The sequence below is a fragment of the Antechinus flavipes genome, chromosome 1 (assembly GCF_016432865.1).
Source record: "Antechinus flavipes isolate AdamAnt ecotype Samford, QLD, Australia chromosome 1, AdamAnt_v2, whole genome shotgun sequence".
Lineage (NCBI taxonomy): Eukaryota > Metazoa > Chordata > Mammalia > Dasyuromorphia > Dasyuridae > Antechinus > Antechinus flavipes.
The window spans coordinates 582,436,567-582,453,866 of NC_067398.1; positions in this window are offsets into that span (position 1 = coordinate 582,436,567).

Sequence of the window (17,300 nt, forward strand, 5' to 3'; positions counted from 1 at the left end):
CTCATCGTGTACTTTTAAAGTTGACTTTTTTTTTTTTAATCCAAGTGTAAGAGTTATATTACTAGAAAACTTAATTCAGTTTTCTACTTAGAGAGACTTTTTTTTTCCGATTTTGACTGCAATCCAGTAAATAAGCTATTCTCAGCTTTATGTTATCTGCAACATTGATAAGTAGATCTCAATGGCTTTTATACAGATTTTTTAAGTTGAGCTGCATGGAGCAAAATGCAAATCTCTTGGACAACTGTAGACCTTCAATTGAAATCAAATTGCTGACTGTTCTCAGTTTAACCTTTCAGACATTTACAAATTTTATTTCTGTCATCTATCCTACATCTTTCCATTTTATCCATGAAAATTACACAATAGAATCAAATTCATTGACAAAACTATGATAAATTCTACAACATTCTAATCTTTCAGTTTACAAACTCTTATCAAAGGAAATTAGTCTGAACGTTTTTCATAGTCATTACTTCCCTTTGTAGATATTTGCTAACCATTCCTTTATTAGGGATTTTTGCCAAGGATTGAAGTTAAGTTCGTTAGCCTATACTTTGCAATCTCATTCACTTTTCTTCAAGATTAAAAAAAAAATTGGGTCATTTGCTTTTCTGTAGTCTTCCATTGGAACTTAGTTCACCAAACAGTGATTCACCTGCCTTTTTTTTTTTTTTTTTTAAAAACATACCTGCAGCTCACTTGTTCCTAGTGACTAGAAGACTAAAGGCAGCTGTTTAATTATTACCATGTAGCTATCTTGAGTATCAACTCATTGGACATTTTTTTATTTCCTCCTCCTAAGGGTGAAGATCATAGTCTTTGATTGGGAAAAAAAAATTAAGAGACTCGACTTTAGATTATATTGATTTTTAGAAAACTCCAGCTACCAATGCATATCTATATCTCTGAAATATTTAGTCAGTGATGTAAAAGATTAGAGGCCAGGCTTGAACTCCTCTCCCTGTTTCTTGAGACTAGCATTTTCCACCTTACTGTTTTTAACAGGAAATGGTAACAATGCTATCTTATGTCAAAAGTTGTGACTATCCCATGTATCTGACTTTGAAAGCCACCCATCTATCATTCCCTTCTCGTATCCCTCACTGTCTGGTCATTTTGTCTTACCTTGACGGACTTCACCCAAGTCCTTTTTTTAATCTTCCTTATCAGGTTCTCCAAATTTCCCCTCCTTCAAATCAATCTCTAGCCTTCTTAGTAATGTTAAAAACCTTCCAAATCTTTGCAGTTTTCTAGTTCTACTGCTTCATTTTTTTCCCATTAAACCCCAAAGTAGAACACAACATAATAAATTTAAGACTACAATTTAATTTCAGGAATATTTATAATTCACTTTTCTCATTTATAGATAAAGAAATTGAAGCACAAAGAATGCCTCCAGTGGTTTACCATTGAGTCTTAGCCTGGGGTCATTGTATTGGCCACAATAAAGTCAAAATGAGTAGCCACTGTGTCTTGTTTGGTTATGATATCCTGAGCACTCAGCTTAATACTTTGTACATAGCACTTCATACATTTTTCATTGAATTCAGTCATTCAGCTTGGTTTTCTAGTCTGAATTGAACTTTTTGGATCCTATTTTGTATCATTTTTTTTTTTTTTTTTGGCTGAGGCAATTGGGATTAAGTGACTTGCCCAGGTCATACAGCTAGGAAGTATTAAGTGTCTGAGGATTTGAACTATGGTCTTTCTTACTTCAGAGCTGGTGCTCTTATCCACTGCGCCACCTAGCTGTGTCTTAGTTGTGTCCAACTAAGAGTATTATCTCTTATTAAAATGTTCAACTGCACAGAGATACTTGAACCTCTCTGCTAGAAACTTTCTTCCAAGGCAATTTAGAGTAATGATGACTATCTGTCGTCCATCCATTCTACCAGTTCAGAACTGGTAGCATTATCATGTAGCTCACATTTCTTTCTCCAGAAAAGTCTTTAAGGAAGCATTTTGCTGTACTGAATCAAATTTTTTTAAATAGTCAAACAAGAAGTATATTTGAATCTTGCCAGTCAGATATATGATGAAGATATCTATCCTCATATTGAGGATGCTGTCAATGCTTGTATAGGCTTTTTTTACATTTGTAACTAATATGTTGTTTTTTCTAATTACATACAAAGATATTTTTCAGTATTTCTCCCTTTCTAAGACAGCAATCTGATTCAGGTTATATGTGTGCAGTCACATTAAAACATTTATTACATTCCTCGTATTAAAGAAGAAGCAACAAAAGGGAAGAACCACTAGGAAAAAAAAATGAAAGTGGTATGCTTTGATCTACATTCAGTCTCCACAGTTTTTTTCTTTGAAAGATGGAAGCATTTTCCATCTTGAGACTTGTGGAATTATCTTGCATTATTGTACTAACATCGAGAAGAGCTAAGATAAGATTTAGCAAAATTGATCATGACATAGCTGTTCCTGGTTCTGTTTACTTCACTCATCATCAGTTCATGTAAGGCTTCAAGTTTTTCTGCTTATCGTTTCTTACCAGCACAACAGTATTCCATCACATTCACCTTTCAACTTGTTCAGCCATTTCCCAATTAATGGGCATCTCAATTTCCACTTCTTTGCCACCACAAAAGAAGTGCCATAGATAATTTTTACATGTAGGTGCTTTTCTCTTTTATGATCTCTTGGATATAGATCTAGTAGTAGTATTTGCTGGATTTTAAAGGGTATACAATTTCATTGCCCTTTGGGCATAGTTCCAAATTGCTCTCCAGAAAGGTTGGATCAGTTCATAACTCTTACCAACAATGCATTAGCGTCCCAGGTTTCCCACATTTATCATTTTCCTTTTGTCATATTAGCCAATCTGATGGAGGTGAGGTGGTATCTCAGGATTGTTTTTATTTTCGATAATAATAGTGACTTAGAGCATTTTTATAATATGATAAGAGGTAGCTTTAATTCCTTCATCTGAAAACTGCCTCTTCATGTCTTTGTCCATTTATCAAATGGGAAATGATTTGTTTTATAAATGACTCAGTTCTTGATGTACAGATTATTTTGATAAAAATTATATATATATATATATTTATTACAATTTGGAAGGGATTAATGTTCTCCATTTTCAGTATTTTGTTCAGTTGTATCCAACTCTTCATGACTATTTGAGATTTTCTTGTCAAAGATACTGGAGTGGTTTGCCATTTCCTTCTCAAGCTCATTTTACAGATGAGGCAAACTGATTTAGTGATTTAAGATGAATCTTCCTGGCTCCAGGTCTAACACTAAACACTACATCTCCTATCTGCTCTAATTTTCAGCATTTGGACTCTATTTCCAAAACTTTATTTCTCTTCAGATACCTTATGAACTGATTCACAGTTTACTTCTAATTGCAATTTGGGGGCAGCACAAACCTGTAAGTCTAAAATAGGTCTAATCCAACTGTCTTCAATGCAATTTCTAACTTCTCTGGAAGGATATCTGGGTATCTGATATCAGAATCCAAGTATGCAGGCCCCATTGTTTTTGGTGATAGAAAGTAGTTATAAAAATTTTTTTGTATGCTTCCAAAATAGCATTTCCTATAATACCTCAAAAATTATTCAAGATTTCATGAAAATCTGTAACAGATCCTTATTTAATCCTCTAGCCATTAATCATGAGCAAGAGACAGGAAGACATGCATGCTAAGGTCATTTTCTTCGATTGTGGAGGAGATCCAGTGCAGGGTCCATCTGAAAGATGGGATTCTATGTGGATAATGAGAGAGAGCTTCCCATTGTTGTTCTTAGTGTGTGATATTGGGCCAGCCTTGAAAATTGTAAAGCATCCTGGATGAGATATATGAAAACTCCAATTTGGCTTAAGCCTTTGGGGGAAAAAACCTAATGGGCAAAAGGTGCCTGTTCACATTATGATAGACATTTAGATGAAAAGCCCATAAAGCTTAAAAATAAACTGGCTCTGCAATGTCATTGCACAGAGACTCTGACATGAGGAAGAACTAGCAATGCAGACCCATACCTCCTCAAGACTGTTGCCTACAGCATTGAGAAGTTAGTAACTTGTCCATAACTAGCTGACATCACTGAAACTCGGGTTTGGGCAGCTCTATCTGCTATATAATAGGCACCTCTTCCCGTCTATCCTCAGCATTCATTTCTGGATGAATGAAAATGGGAGAGGACAGAGGATAGTGCCAGGAGGCATTTTCATGTCCCTGAACTCCAAACCAAGCCCATCCTTTTTAGTAGTCAACCAATGGTAGTAAAGTAGTACAATGAAGTATCACCGGGTAAATATGGTGAGTGTTAACCAGCTGCCACATAACAGATTTAGGTGTTAGTCACTGGGAATACAAAAGATAGTCTTGACTTGTTCTCATGGAGAAGGACAGAACAGGGAAGCTGGGAAGGAATAGGGAGAGGTGGGAAAGAAGGGGGCCTGCTAATTTGGGGGTGGCAGCAGACCCAGTGGGCAAAGTAGAAGTCTCCATTAATCACAGGGCCATTACAAGTGGACATCCAAGCCCTGTGACTGCTCAGTTGTACATATTTAGAATAATGAGTTTCAAACAGGAAATGAAGGGCAGCCTGCGGGAGGTAGTGGGAATGCCTGGCCTATGCTCCATAGCCCGCCTAAAGCTGTGTTTGGTTGTATAATCATTTCAGCCAGTTCTTGGATAGCCAAAGCAGTGCCCAAATACGGGCGGCTTGTTCCTTAGGCTTCTGACACCTGCGGCTTAGTGTCAGTCCATTAAATAGTTTAATACATTTTGGCTGCACATCCAGATGGGACACAAGCTGGGAACCAGGAAATTACTGGCTGTGTGACCTTGGGCAAAGCGCTTGACCTGGCTACCTCAGTCAGCAAAATGACCTGATAAAGGAAATGAAATATCTCTGCAAGAAAGCCCCAGATGGAGTCACATGACTGAACAGCTACCTTCCACCTGTGTATTTTGCTCTCCTCAGGCCACCTTCCAAGTGACCGGGTGCAAGGATATTCCCAATGCTGCAGTCCTCACCTCTGCTCACCAGGGGGCATTCAGGTCACACACAAGGAAACTGCTCTCTGCCCAAACTCCCGAGGGTGTGCACCCAGGACAATTTCTGTGTGACTAAAGGCATGTAGATCTTCTCTTTCTGCAGAAAAGCCTATGTTGATTTTTTAATACATACAATCTGAGGCACCTTTTTAGAAGCAAATCTACACGAAGGGCTGTCTTGATTTTTCTGTCTGAATCCCTAGCACTTAGCTAGGAATAGTACATGGGGCATAGTACCTACCCAAGAGAATGCCTATTTTTAGGTCACAGAGGTAGCTGGGCCACTGGGACACACTCAGAATTTACCAAAAGACAAAAAATTTCTCATCTCTGACTGAGTCCTTCCCAACCCAGGAAAAGACTTCCCCTTCTCATCCACAGCCAACTGAGCAGTCATGGGACTTGCATGTTTATTTGTAGTCTCCCAGAAGCCTCTGCTCTGCCCTCTGGGCCGACTCCACCACCAAATTAACCGAGTGTGGGTCCCCTTCTTTTCTTCCTCTCCCTCTTCCATTTCAGCTGTCTTGAAAGTCAGGGATGTCTTGTTTTTATATCCCCAGTGCTTGGCACGTCATAAATGCTTAATCAAGGGGCAGTAGGTACAGTGGTAGATAGGATCCTGGGTTGGAATCAGGAAGACTCTGGCCTCAGACACTAGCCAAGTGATCCTGGGCAAGTCACTTAATCCTGTATATCTCAATTCCTCATGTAACCATATATGCATATATGTTTTTATACATTCATCTGTGTATCTGTCTCCATATGCATGCATTATGTATCTATCATCCATCATCTGTGTATAAATATAGATGTACACGCCCGTTCATCTATGTGTATATCTACATCATCTATGCATATATGTACACGCCTTTGATCCACCTGTCATCTCTTTAAGTATACATGTAGATATCCATCCCGGGTCACCATCCAGCTGTCCATGTATGTATGCTCCTAGCATTTATGTCTATGTAAGTATACATATATATCCACCCATCTGTGAATATATATCAAGAATAAAGGTAGTAGAAAATTGCTTTGTTCTAAATATTTTTAATGTGTACTTATGTCGCTGACAAGCATTTATTAAACCTAAATTTGCTACATGCTTCATGTTGGGCAGTGAAGATAGAAAAACAAAAACATAAAAAGCCCCAAATAGTTTACATACTAATGGTATGTAGCAGATAGAGAACAGAAGAAAAGCAGAGCAGAGGGGAAGACTCAAATGGCTGGAGGGGAGGGGAGGGATTGAGGAGACAGGACGGGAGGGTCTCCTACCGAAGGTAGCAAATGTTGTAAAGGAAGCAGGAAATAGTGATAAGCAAAAATGAAGAGCAAGACCATTCCAGCTGTGAGGAATGGCCAGTAAAAAAAAAAAAAAAAAAAAAAAAAAAGGCATGGAAATAGGAGAGGGAGGGTCAAATTTGAGGAGGAGCCAATAGACTCATTTGGAGGGGACTGAAACATAAGATGCCTGGAAAGGTAGAAAGGGGCAGTGTTGTGATAAGCCAAAGACTTAATACATCATCCTGGAGGCAAAACAGAATATAGAGAGGTGATGTGATCGTCTTGTGTGTGTTTTCAACAGTTTTTCTTGTGGTAAAATAAATAGTTATCCATCTGATGTCTTCTTTGCCTACTGAGAACCTTTTCTTTTTAGGGACAATAGATATAAATCATACTTAAATTTTGCTTTAGATATTTTCTCCAAAAACTCCAAGATGGGAGCATAATTCATTGTAGGTACTACAAGGTACCTTACAGATCATCTAGTTTTAACTCCCTCATTTTACAGATGAGAAAGTTGAAGTCTAAGGAGTAAACTGCCCAGTCAAATGTGTCCCAGGTATCAAAATGTCTTCTGAATCCAGATCTTCTGATACCAGAGTCCCTTCGGTCCTATCTTGCTAGAAGTTGGAGAAGATTCCTCCCAATTCTTTCGAGTCAGGCTCTCCCATGATAGAACCTGGTCCTTATGAGTATAAAATTGAAGCTTTTTTTCTTGGAAGGACTCTTTCTCTTTGGAGGAAGTGGGAAAGGAGTAATAGAAGCAAAACTGGGATAAGGAGAAAGATGAAAGATTCGCCCCTGCTAGACACTTGCATCCTGCCCTCTCCTAAAATCAATGATGGCTACAACAGCTTGGGAAGCAGAATTACTTTTTGGTCCACCTTCCAGATTGTATTGTGAGCTTTTTGTATTTGATAATCTAGTATTTGATAAATCCCCAAACTCCAACTTTGGAATAAGAACTCAGTATTTGACAAAAATTGCTGGGGAAACTGGAAAATGTCAGAAACTCAGCATAGACCTACATTTCATACCTCATACCAAAATAAGGTGAACATGGGTACATGATTTGAGCATAAAGGATGATACTATAAACAAATTAGGAGAGCAAGGGATAACTTACCTATCATATCTTTGGAAAAGAGAGGAATATGGCCAAAGAAGAACTTGTGAATGTTATGAAAGGCAAAATAGAAAACTTTTATTACGTTAAATTAAAAGGTTTTTGCCCAAACAAAACCAATAGAAACAAAATTAAAAGGAAAGTACAAAGCTGGGGGAAAATCTTTACAGCCACTGCTTCTGATAAAGATTTTACTTCTAAAATATATAATGAACTGTATCAAATTTATAAAAATACAAGTCATTCCCCAATTGACAAGTGGTCAAAAGATATAAATAGACAATTTTCAGATGATGAAATTAAAGTCAGGTATAGTGATATGAAAAAAATTCTCTAGATCAGATTAGAGAAATGCACATTAAAACAACTCTGAGGTACCATCTCCTCTCTGATTGGCTAAGATGAAAGAAAAAGATGACAAATGTTGGAGGGTGTAGGAAATGTGGGACACCGATGCATTATTGGAATTGTGAAATGATCTAATCATTCTGTAGAGCACTTTGGAACTATGCTCAAAAGGCTACAAAACTATGCCTATCTTTTGATTCAACAGTGGATCTACTGGGTCTGTAATCCAAAGGGAACAGAATCCACATGTGCAAAAATGTTTGTAGCAGTCCTTTTATTAGTGGCAAAGAGCTAAAAATTGAGTGGATGCTCATCAGAATGGCTGAGTAAGCTGTGGAATATCAAAATAATGGAATATTATTGTTCTATTAAAATTAATGAACAAGCTGATTTTAGAAAGGCCTGAAAAGATCTACACAAACTGAAGCAGAATCAGAAATACATTGTACACAATAAAAGAATGTGTGATGATTGAAAGACCTGGATCTTCTCAGTGGTTCAGTGATCCAAAACAATCTTATTAGACTTAGAACAGGAAATGCCATCTGCATCCAGAAAAAGAACTATGGAGAGTGAATGTAGATCAAAAGTACTATGCTCACTTCTTTTATTTTCTGTTTTTTTCCTCTCCCATAGTTTTTCCCTTTTCTGATTTTTCTCTCTCAACATGATTCATAAAACAATGTGTATTAGAAATTAATTAATTAAAAGAGTGATCCTGCCACCCAAGATATTATCAAATGTATTGACACATTTGAGAAATTCTCAAATATCAGATAGGTAGATAGATAGATGGATGGATGGATGGATGGATACCCTGTTCTGACAGCATAAGTCCAATCTCATTACAACAGTGTATAATTTCATTTTGTTTTTGAGTTCTGAGTTCCTCTTCCCACTCATTGAGAAGGCAAGCAGTATGATACCATACAATAGCATTTTTTTTTAAGTAGTCAATGTGGTATAAATTTCAATCTGAGCAGGTTCTTACATTTCTGCTAAGGACAGACAAAAGAAATGAGCTTTAACTGGAAGGAGAAAGGAATTAGGTTAGGAAGAATTTCCCAGCAGACTGACAGATATAGGTTGCCAACTAATTCATCAGATTTTTGGATCACTTCCCATTCATTCCCTTAAAGATACATATTAAAATGCTGGCTAAGATCCTCTCTGCAGACAGTGTATCAGAAAGTAAAAGATAAAACTAGCTGAGGTCAAAGTAGCCTGTTCTCTCCAGTGACTGGTATACAGCCTTTTGCATCTACTTTTGCCACTGGCATACACCACAAAGTAATGTTAGAGATAAGATGATGCAAATGCCCATACCATTTGACCCACTATTAGATATATATACCTCAAAGAAAGAAAGAAAAGTTCCTCATGCATCAAAATTTCACAGCAGAGCTCAAGAACAGGAAACAAAGCAGGTATTTTATCTACTGAAAATTTATGATATCCGAAGATAATGGTATATTACTGCATCATAAGTAATGATTTTTTAAAAAGCATTTAGGGAAGAGTGAAAAGTCTATATAAACTGATACAAATTGAAATAATAAGAATCAGGCAAACTATATACATTGACTACAATGATGTGAATGGAAACGACAACAAATCCATGAATACTGTGTAATTATAATGAGTAAAGTTGACCCCAAAGATGAAAAATGCATGTCTCTTGATTCTTTGCAGAGGCAAAAGATTGGGAGGATGGGGAATGGAATGAGCATTATATATGCTGTCTGACTCAGTTAATGAGTTGGTTAATTTTGAAGAGAGACTTTTTTTTTTCCCTTATTTTTTGGTAAAAAGGGATTTTTCTATATATTTAGATAGAGGGTAAAATAAAAATATAGTTTTTTTTTTTAATTAAAGCTTTTAAAGAACAATTTAGCAGACAATAATGAAAATAATACTAGAATCCAGTTAACTGGTTATTTGAGAGCAGTGGACTGACAGTCTTATTCATACAACATGCTTGGCTTAAGTGTTTTGTGAGAACACGGAGGCATAGAGAGTGCTCTTATTAGAAGCTGATTATCTGAAATTTTTTTGTCAAGGTCTTTCTTTGTAATGAGGGGAGAACAATAGAAAATATAACAGACAGCAGTTAATAGCATGGTATGCATCACCAGTACCTTCAGAATATTATGAAGAGGGAAAGATCACCAGAATTAATTATGTGCTCATTTATGCCAATACTGAATTGTGAATTTCAATAAGTGAAGGAAATAGATGGCATCTCCAGAGGCTTACTACCAAATTGAGACAATCTGGACACAAACCAGTTTCCAAGAGCATAAACACAAACTAAAAATACTTAACAAATACCTCACTGAATCACATCAACTCAAGGTATTTACATTATTGCCAAGCAATAATCTAAGTCAAATATTTTTATGAGGTGTGAGAAATGTCCTAAGATTTGCGTTTTAAAACAGTGGAACCAGGGGAAATCCAGAGAATGTTCTTACAGAATGAGAATACCTTTCTTTTTTTTTAAATGTTTTAAATTATATCTTCTGTTTTTATATCACCCAAATTTCTCCTAGTACCTCATTCTTCATCTCCCTTCTAAAGAATCATCAACATAGCAAAGAATACATTTTTGTAATAGCTGTTTATTTTCTAAATACATGCAAAGATAGTTTTCAACATTCACCCTTGCAAAACATTGTCTCAAAATTTTTCTCCCTCTCTCCATCTCATTCTCCTAAATAGTGAGTAATTCAGTATATGTTACACATGTGCAATTTTTGTAAACATATCTTCACATTTACCATGCTGCTCAAGAAAAAGTATTTCAAAAGAAAAAAAAAAAAGCAAGCAAACAACAAAGATGAAAATACTGTGTTGTGATCTACATTCAGTCCCCATAGTCCTCTTCCTGGGTACAGATGAGTCTCTCTATCATAAGTCTATTGGAACTGATCTGAATCACCTCATTGTTTAATAGAGCCAAGTCCATCAGAGATGATCATAACATAATCTTGTTACTGTGTACAATGTTCTCCTTGTTTTGTTCACTTCCCTCAGCATCAGTTCATGTAAGTCTTTCCAGGCTTTTCTGAAATCAGCCTGCTCATCATTTCCTGTAGATCAATAATATTCCATTATATTCATATATCATAATTTGTCAAACTATTCTCCAATTGATGGGCATCTACTCAATTTCCAGCTCTTTGCCACTAATAAAAGGGCTGCTACAAACATTTTTGCATATGTGGATTCTATTTCCTTTTTTATGATCTCTTTGGGATATAGACCCAGTAGGTACATTGTTGAATCAAAAGATAGCCACAGTTTTGTAGCTTTTTGAATATATTTCCAAATTGCTCTCCAGAATGATTGGATCATTTCACAGTTCCACCAATGAATTAGTGTCCCAGATTTCCTACATCCTCCAACATTCATCATTATCTTTTTCTGCCATCTTAGCCAATCTGAGAAGTGTGAGGTGGTACCTCAGAGTTGTCTTAATTTGCATTTCTCTAATCAATAGTGATTTAGAGCATTTTTTCACATGACTAGAAATGACTTCAATTTCTTTGTCTGAAAATTGTCTGTTCAAATCTTTTGACTATTTATCAATTGGAGAATGACTTACATTCTTATAAATTTGAGTCAATTCTCTATATATTTTAGAAATGAGGCCTTTATCATAACCGTTGGATGAAAAATCCACCCCCCCTTTTCTGCTTCTCTTCTAATCTGGGCTGCATTAGTTTTGTTTGTACAAAACCTTTTTAATTTAATATAATCAAAATTATCTATTTTGCATTTCATAATGCTCTCTAGTTCTTCTTTAGCCTGCTCCACAGATCTGAAAGATAGACTATTCCTTGTTCTCCTTGTTTGCTTATAGTATCACCCTTTATGATTAAATCATGAATTTACTTCAACCTTATCTTCTTATAAGGTGTTTGATGTTGGTCAATACCTAGTTTCTGCCATATAAATTTCTAATTCCTAACAACTTTTGTAAAAAAAAAAAGTGAGTTCTTATCCCAGAAGCTGGAGTCTTTGGGTTTATCAAACACTAGATCACTATAGTCATTGACTATTGTGTTTTGTGAACCTAACCTATTTCATTGATCTACTACTCTATTTTTTAGCCAATACCAAATGGTTTTCATACCCACTGCTTTATAATATAGTTTTAGATCTGATACAACTAGGCCACTTTCATTTGCATTTTTTTCATTAGTTCCCTTAAGATTTTTGACCTTTTGTTCTCCCAGTTGAACTTTTTTTTCTAGCTCTGTAAAGTAATTTCTATTTATTTATTTATCTATTATTCAATGCCATACCAATCAGACTCCCAAGAAACTATTTTAATGACCTAGAAAAAATAACAACAAAATTCATATGGAAGAACAAAAGGTCGAGAATTTCAAGGGAATTAATGAAAAAAAAAAATCAAATGAAGGTGGCCTAGCTGCACCTGATCTAAAACTATATTTTAAAGCAGCAGTCACCAAAACCATTTGGTACTGGCTAAGATATAGATTAGTTGATCAGTGGAATAGGTTAGGTTCCCAAGACAAAATAGTCAATCACTGCAGCAATCTAGTGTTTCACAAACCCAAAGATCCCAGCTTTTGGGATAAGAACTCATTATTTGATAAAAATTGCTGGGAAAACTGGAAATTAGATGGCAGAAATTAGGCATGGACCCACACTTAACACCTTATACCAAGATAAGATCAAAATGGATCCATAATTTAGGCATAAAGAATGAGATCATAAATAAATTAGAGAAACATAGGATGGTTTATCTCTCAGACATGTGGAGGAGGAAGGAATTTATGACCAAAGAAGAACTAGAGATCATTATTGATCACAAAATAGAAAATTTTGATTATATCAAATTAAAAGGCCTTTGTACAAACAAAACTAATGCAAACAATATTAGAAGGGAAACAACAAACTGGGAAAACATTTTACAGTTAAAGGTTCTGATAAAGGCCTTAATTCCGAAATATATAGAGCATTGACTCTAATTTATAAGAAATCAAGCCATTCTCCAATTGATAAATGGTCAAAGGATATGAACAGACAATTTTCAGATGATGAAATTGAAACTATTACCACTCATATGAAAGAGTGTTCCAAATCACTATTGATCAGAGAAATGCAAATTAAGACAACTCTGAGATACCACTACACACCTGTCAGATTGGCTAAGATGACAGGAAAAAATAATGATGAATGTTGGAGGGGATGCTGGAAAACTGGGACACTGATGCATTGTTGGTGGAGTTGTGAACGAATCCAACCATTCTGGAAAGCAATTTGGAACTATGCTCAAAAAGTTATCAAACTGTGCATACCCTTTGATCCAGCAGTGTTTCTACTGGGCTTATATCCCAAAGAAATACTAAAGAAGGGAAAGGGACCTGTATGTGCCAAAATGTTTGTAGCAGCCCTGTTTGTAGTGGCTAGAAACTGGAAAATGAATGGATGCCCATCAATTGGAGAATGGCTGGGTAAATTGTGGTATATGAATGTTATGGAATATTATTGTTCTGTAAGAAATGACCAGCAGGATGAATACAGAGAGGCTTGGAGAGACCTACATGAACTGATGCTGAGTGAAATGATCAGACCCAGGAGATCATAATACATTTCAACAACAATACTGTATGAGGATGTATTCTGATGGAAGTGGATTTCTTCGACAAAGAGAAGATCTAATTCAGTTCCAGTTGATCAATCATGGACAGAAGCAGCTACACCCAAAGAAAGAACACTGGGAAATGAGTGTAAACTGTTGGCATTTTTTATTTTTCTTCCCAGGTTATTTTTACCTTCTGAATCCAATTCTTCCTGTGCAACAAGAGAACTATATGGTTCTGCACATATATATTGTATCTAGGATATACTATAATATATTTAATATGTATAAGACTGCTTGCCATCTAGGGGAGGGGGTGGAGGGAGGAAAGGGAAAAGTTGGAACAGAAGTGAGTGCAAGGGATAATGTTGTAAAAAATTACCCATGCATATGTCCTGTCAATAAAAAGTTACAATTTAAAAAAAAAATCTTCCAAAAAAAAAAAAGAAAATGAAAATGAAAAGCTTTAATAAATTTTTTAAAAATAAAAACCAACAAATAAATAAATAAATATTTGGTAGTATTCGCTTGTAAATGCATCTGGCCCTGAAGATTTTTTCTTAGGAAGTTCATTAATAGCTTGCTCAATTTTTTTTTCTAAAATGGGATTATTTAAGTAATTTATTTCTTCCTCTGTTAATCTGGGCAATCTATATTTTTGTAAGTATTCTTCCATTTCACTTAGATTATCCGATTTATTGGCATACATTTGGGCAAAATGGCTCCTAATTAGCACTCTAATTTCCTCTTAATTGGTGGAAAATTCATCCTTTTCATTTTTGATAATAACAATTTAATTTTCTTTAATTTTTCTAATTAAATTAACTAAAGGTTTATCTTTTTTTTTTGTAAAACCAACTTTTAATGTTGTTTATTAGCTCAATAGTTTTCTTACTTTCAGTTTTTTTCATCTCTCCTTTTATTTTTAGAATTTCACATTTGGTATTTAACTGGGGGGGTTTTAATTTGTTTTTTCCCCCTAGCTTTTTAAATTGCATGACCAATTCATTAATTTTCTCTTTCTCTATTTTATTCAAGTTAACATCTAGAAATATAAAATTTCCCCTAAGAACTACTTTGGCTGCATCCTATAAATTTCCATATATTGTCTCATTATTGTCATTCTCTTAGATGAAATTATTGGTTGTTTCTATGATTTGTTGTTTCACTCAATCATTTTTTAGATTTAGATTATTTAGTTTTCAGTTAAATTTTGGTCTATTTCCCCTGATCCTTTATTACATGTAATTTTTATTGCATCATGATCTGAAAAAGATGCATTCTCTATTTCTATCTTTCTGCATTTGATTTTGAAGTGTTTATGTCCTAATACATGGTCAGTTTTTGTGTGGGTTCCACGTACCCCTGGGGGAAAAAGGAATATTCCTTCCTGTCCCCATTTAATTTTCTCCAAAGGTCTATCATACTTAACTTTTCTAAAATTCTATTTACCTCCTTAACTTCTTTCTTGTTTATTTTGTGATTAGATTTATCTAGTTCTGATAGAGCAAGCTTAAGATCCTTTATTAGTATAGTTTTGCTTTCTATCTCTTGCAGCTCACTTAACTTCTCTAGGAATTTGGATGTTATACCTCTTGGTGCATATATGCTTAGTATTGGTATTACTTCATTATTTATGGTATCCTTTAGCAAGATGTAGTTTCCTTCCTTATCTCTCTTAATTAGATCTATTTTTGCTTTTGCTTGATATGATATTAAGATTGCTATCCCTGCTTTTTTTTTTTTTTTTACTTCATCTAAAACACAATAGATTCTGCTCTAGTCTTTTATCTTTACTTTGTATGTGTCTATCTGCTTCAAATGTGTTCTTGTAAACAACATATTGTAGGATTCTGGCTTTTAATCCATTCTGCTATTTGCTTCCATTTTATAGAAGAGTTCATCCCATTTGCATGTTATATCACTTAGTGCATATATGCTTAGTATTGGTATTACTTCATTATTTATGGTATCCTTTAGCAAGATGTAATTTCCTTCCTTATCTCTCTTAATTAGGTCTATTTTTGCTTTTGCTTGATCTGATATTGATTTACTATCCCTGCTTTTTTTTTTTTTTACTTCATCTAAAACGCAATAGATTCTGCTTTAGTCTTTTATCTTTACTTTGTATGTGTCTATCTGCTTCAAATGTGTTCTTGTAAACAACATATTGTAGGATTCTGGCTTTTAATCCATTCTGCTATTTGCTTCCATTTTATAGAAGAGTTCATCCCGTTTGCATTCACAGTTAAAATGACTAACTGTATTTCCCACCATCCTATTTTTCCCAAGTTATACTTTTCTTTTTCTTTTCCTCCCTTCCCTCTTCACCAGTGTTTTGCTTTTGACCACCACCTCCCTCAATCGGCCCTCCCTTTTTCCAGTCCATCCACCCCCTCCCCTTTCTTATCACTTTCCCTTTCTCCTTCTGTTCTCCCTTCTACTAGTCTCCCCCTTTTCTTTCCCCTTTTCTTTTCTACTTTTATATAGGTTGAGACAAGTTTCTATATCAAATTAAATATATATAATATTCCCTCTTTGAGCAAGATCCAATGACATTAAGGTTCAAACAATCTTCATTTCCCTCCCATCTTTCTCTCAAGTATACCAGGCTTTTTTTTTCTTCTTCATGTGATGAATTTACTCCATTTTACCTCTCCTTTCCTCTTCTTCTAATACAATCCCTTTTCCATCCCTAGTTAATTTTTTAAATCATCATAATAAAGTCAAATTATTTCTATATCCTCTAAGTATATCCCTAACAAAGATACAGTTCTCAAGAATTACACAAATCATTCATATAGGAATGTAAACATTTTAACCTTTAAAAAGCAGGGGTTTTTCCTCCCTTTTTTACCTTCTTATGCTTCTCTCAAGTTCTGTATTTGAAGATCAATTTTTTTTTTGTTCAGCTCTGGTTTTTTCATCAAAAATAATTAAAAACTCCCTATTTCGTTGAATATCTATCTTTTTCCCTAAAAGATAATGCTCAGTTTTTCTGGGTAGTTGATTCTTGGCTATAATCCTAGCTCCTTTGCCCTCTAGAATATCATCTTCTAGTTCCTTTGATCCTTTAAAATAGAAGCTGCTTGTAATTCTGATTGTGGCTCCTTGATGTTTCTTTCTGGCTGCTTGCAGAATTTTCTTGTTGATCTGATAATTCTGGAATTTAGCTACAATATTCCTTGTAGTTTTCATTTTAGGGTTTCTTTCAGGAGGTGATCAGTGGATTCTTTCAGTTGCTATTTTACTAGGATATCAGAGCAGTTTTTCTTGATGATTTGTTAAAAAATGTTGTCCAGGCTCTTTTTTTTCCATCATGGTTTTTGGTAGTTCAATAATTCTTAGATTATCTTTTTTTAATCTACTTTCCAGAACAGCTGTTTTTCCAATGAGGTATTTTACATTGTCTTCTATTTTTTCATTTTTTAAAACTGATTCTTGATTGTCTATTTTCCCACAAATTCTCCAACACTCTACTATCTTTTGTCATCTTTCCCATTGTGCTGAGTGAGGAGTAAAACCTCAGGGTTCTAATTTTTGTTTTTCTTATTATTACTGATTTGCAACATCTCTCATAGATATTGTTTTAGGAGGTAATTCTTTTGGACAAGAAGCTAGTCATTTCCATCAATTGGCACCCAACTGCAACCTACAGGGAAGGCAAAGCAGCTTAGCTGAGACAGCAAGTCACCCTATAGGGTGCATATGCCAGACATGTCAAAATCTCCATCACCTTGACAAATACCTTCCCTAAGAACCTTATGGAGAGAGTCCAAGGCCCTGAGCTTTTGAAATAGCAATACTTTCAATGTAGTGTCAAATAATACAACATTGGGCACTGATCTGATTTTTTTCGGTGGAAATTTCATTAAAGAGGAAGCATTACCATCTGTTTT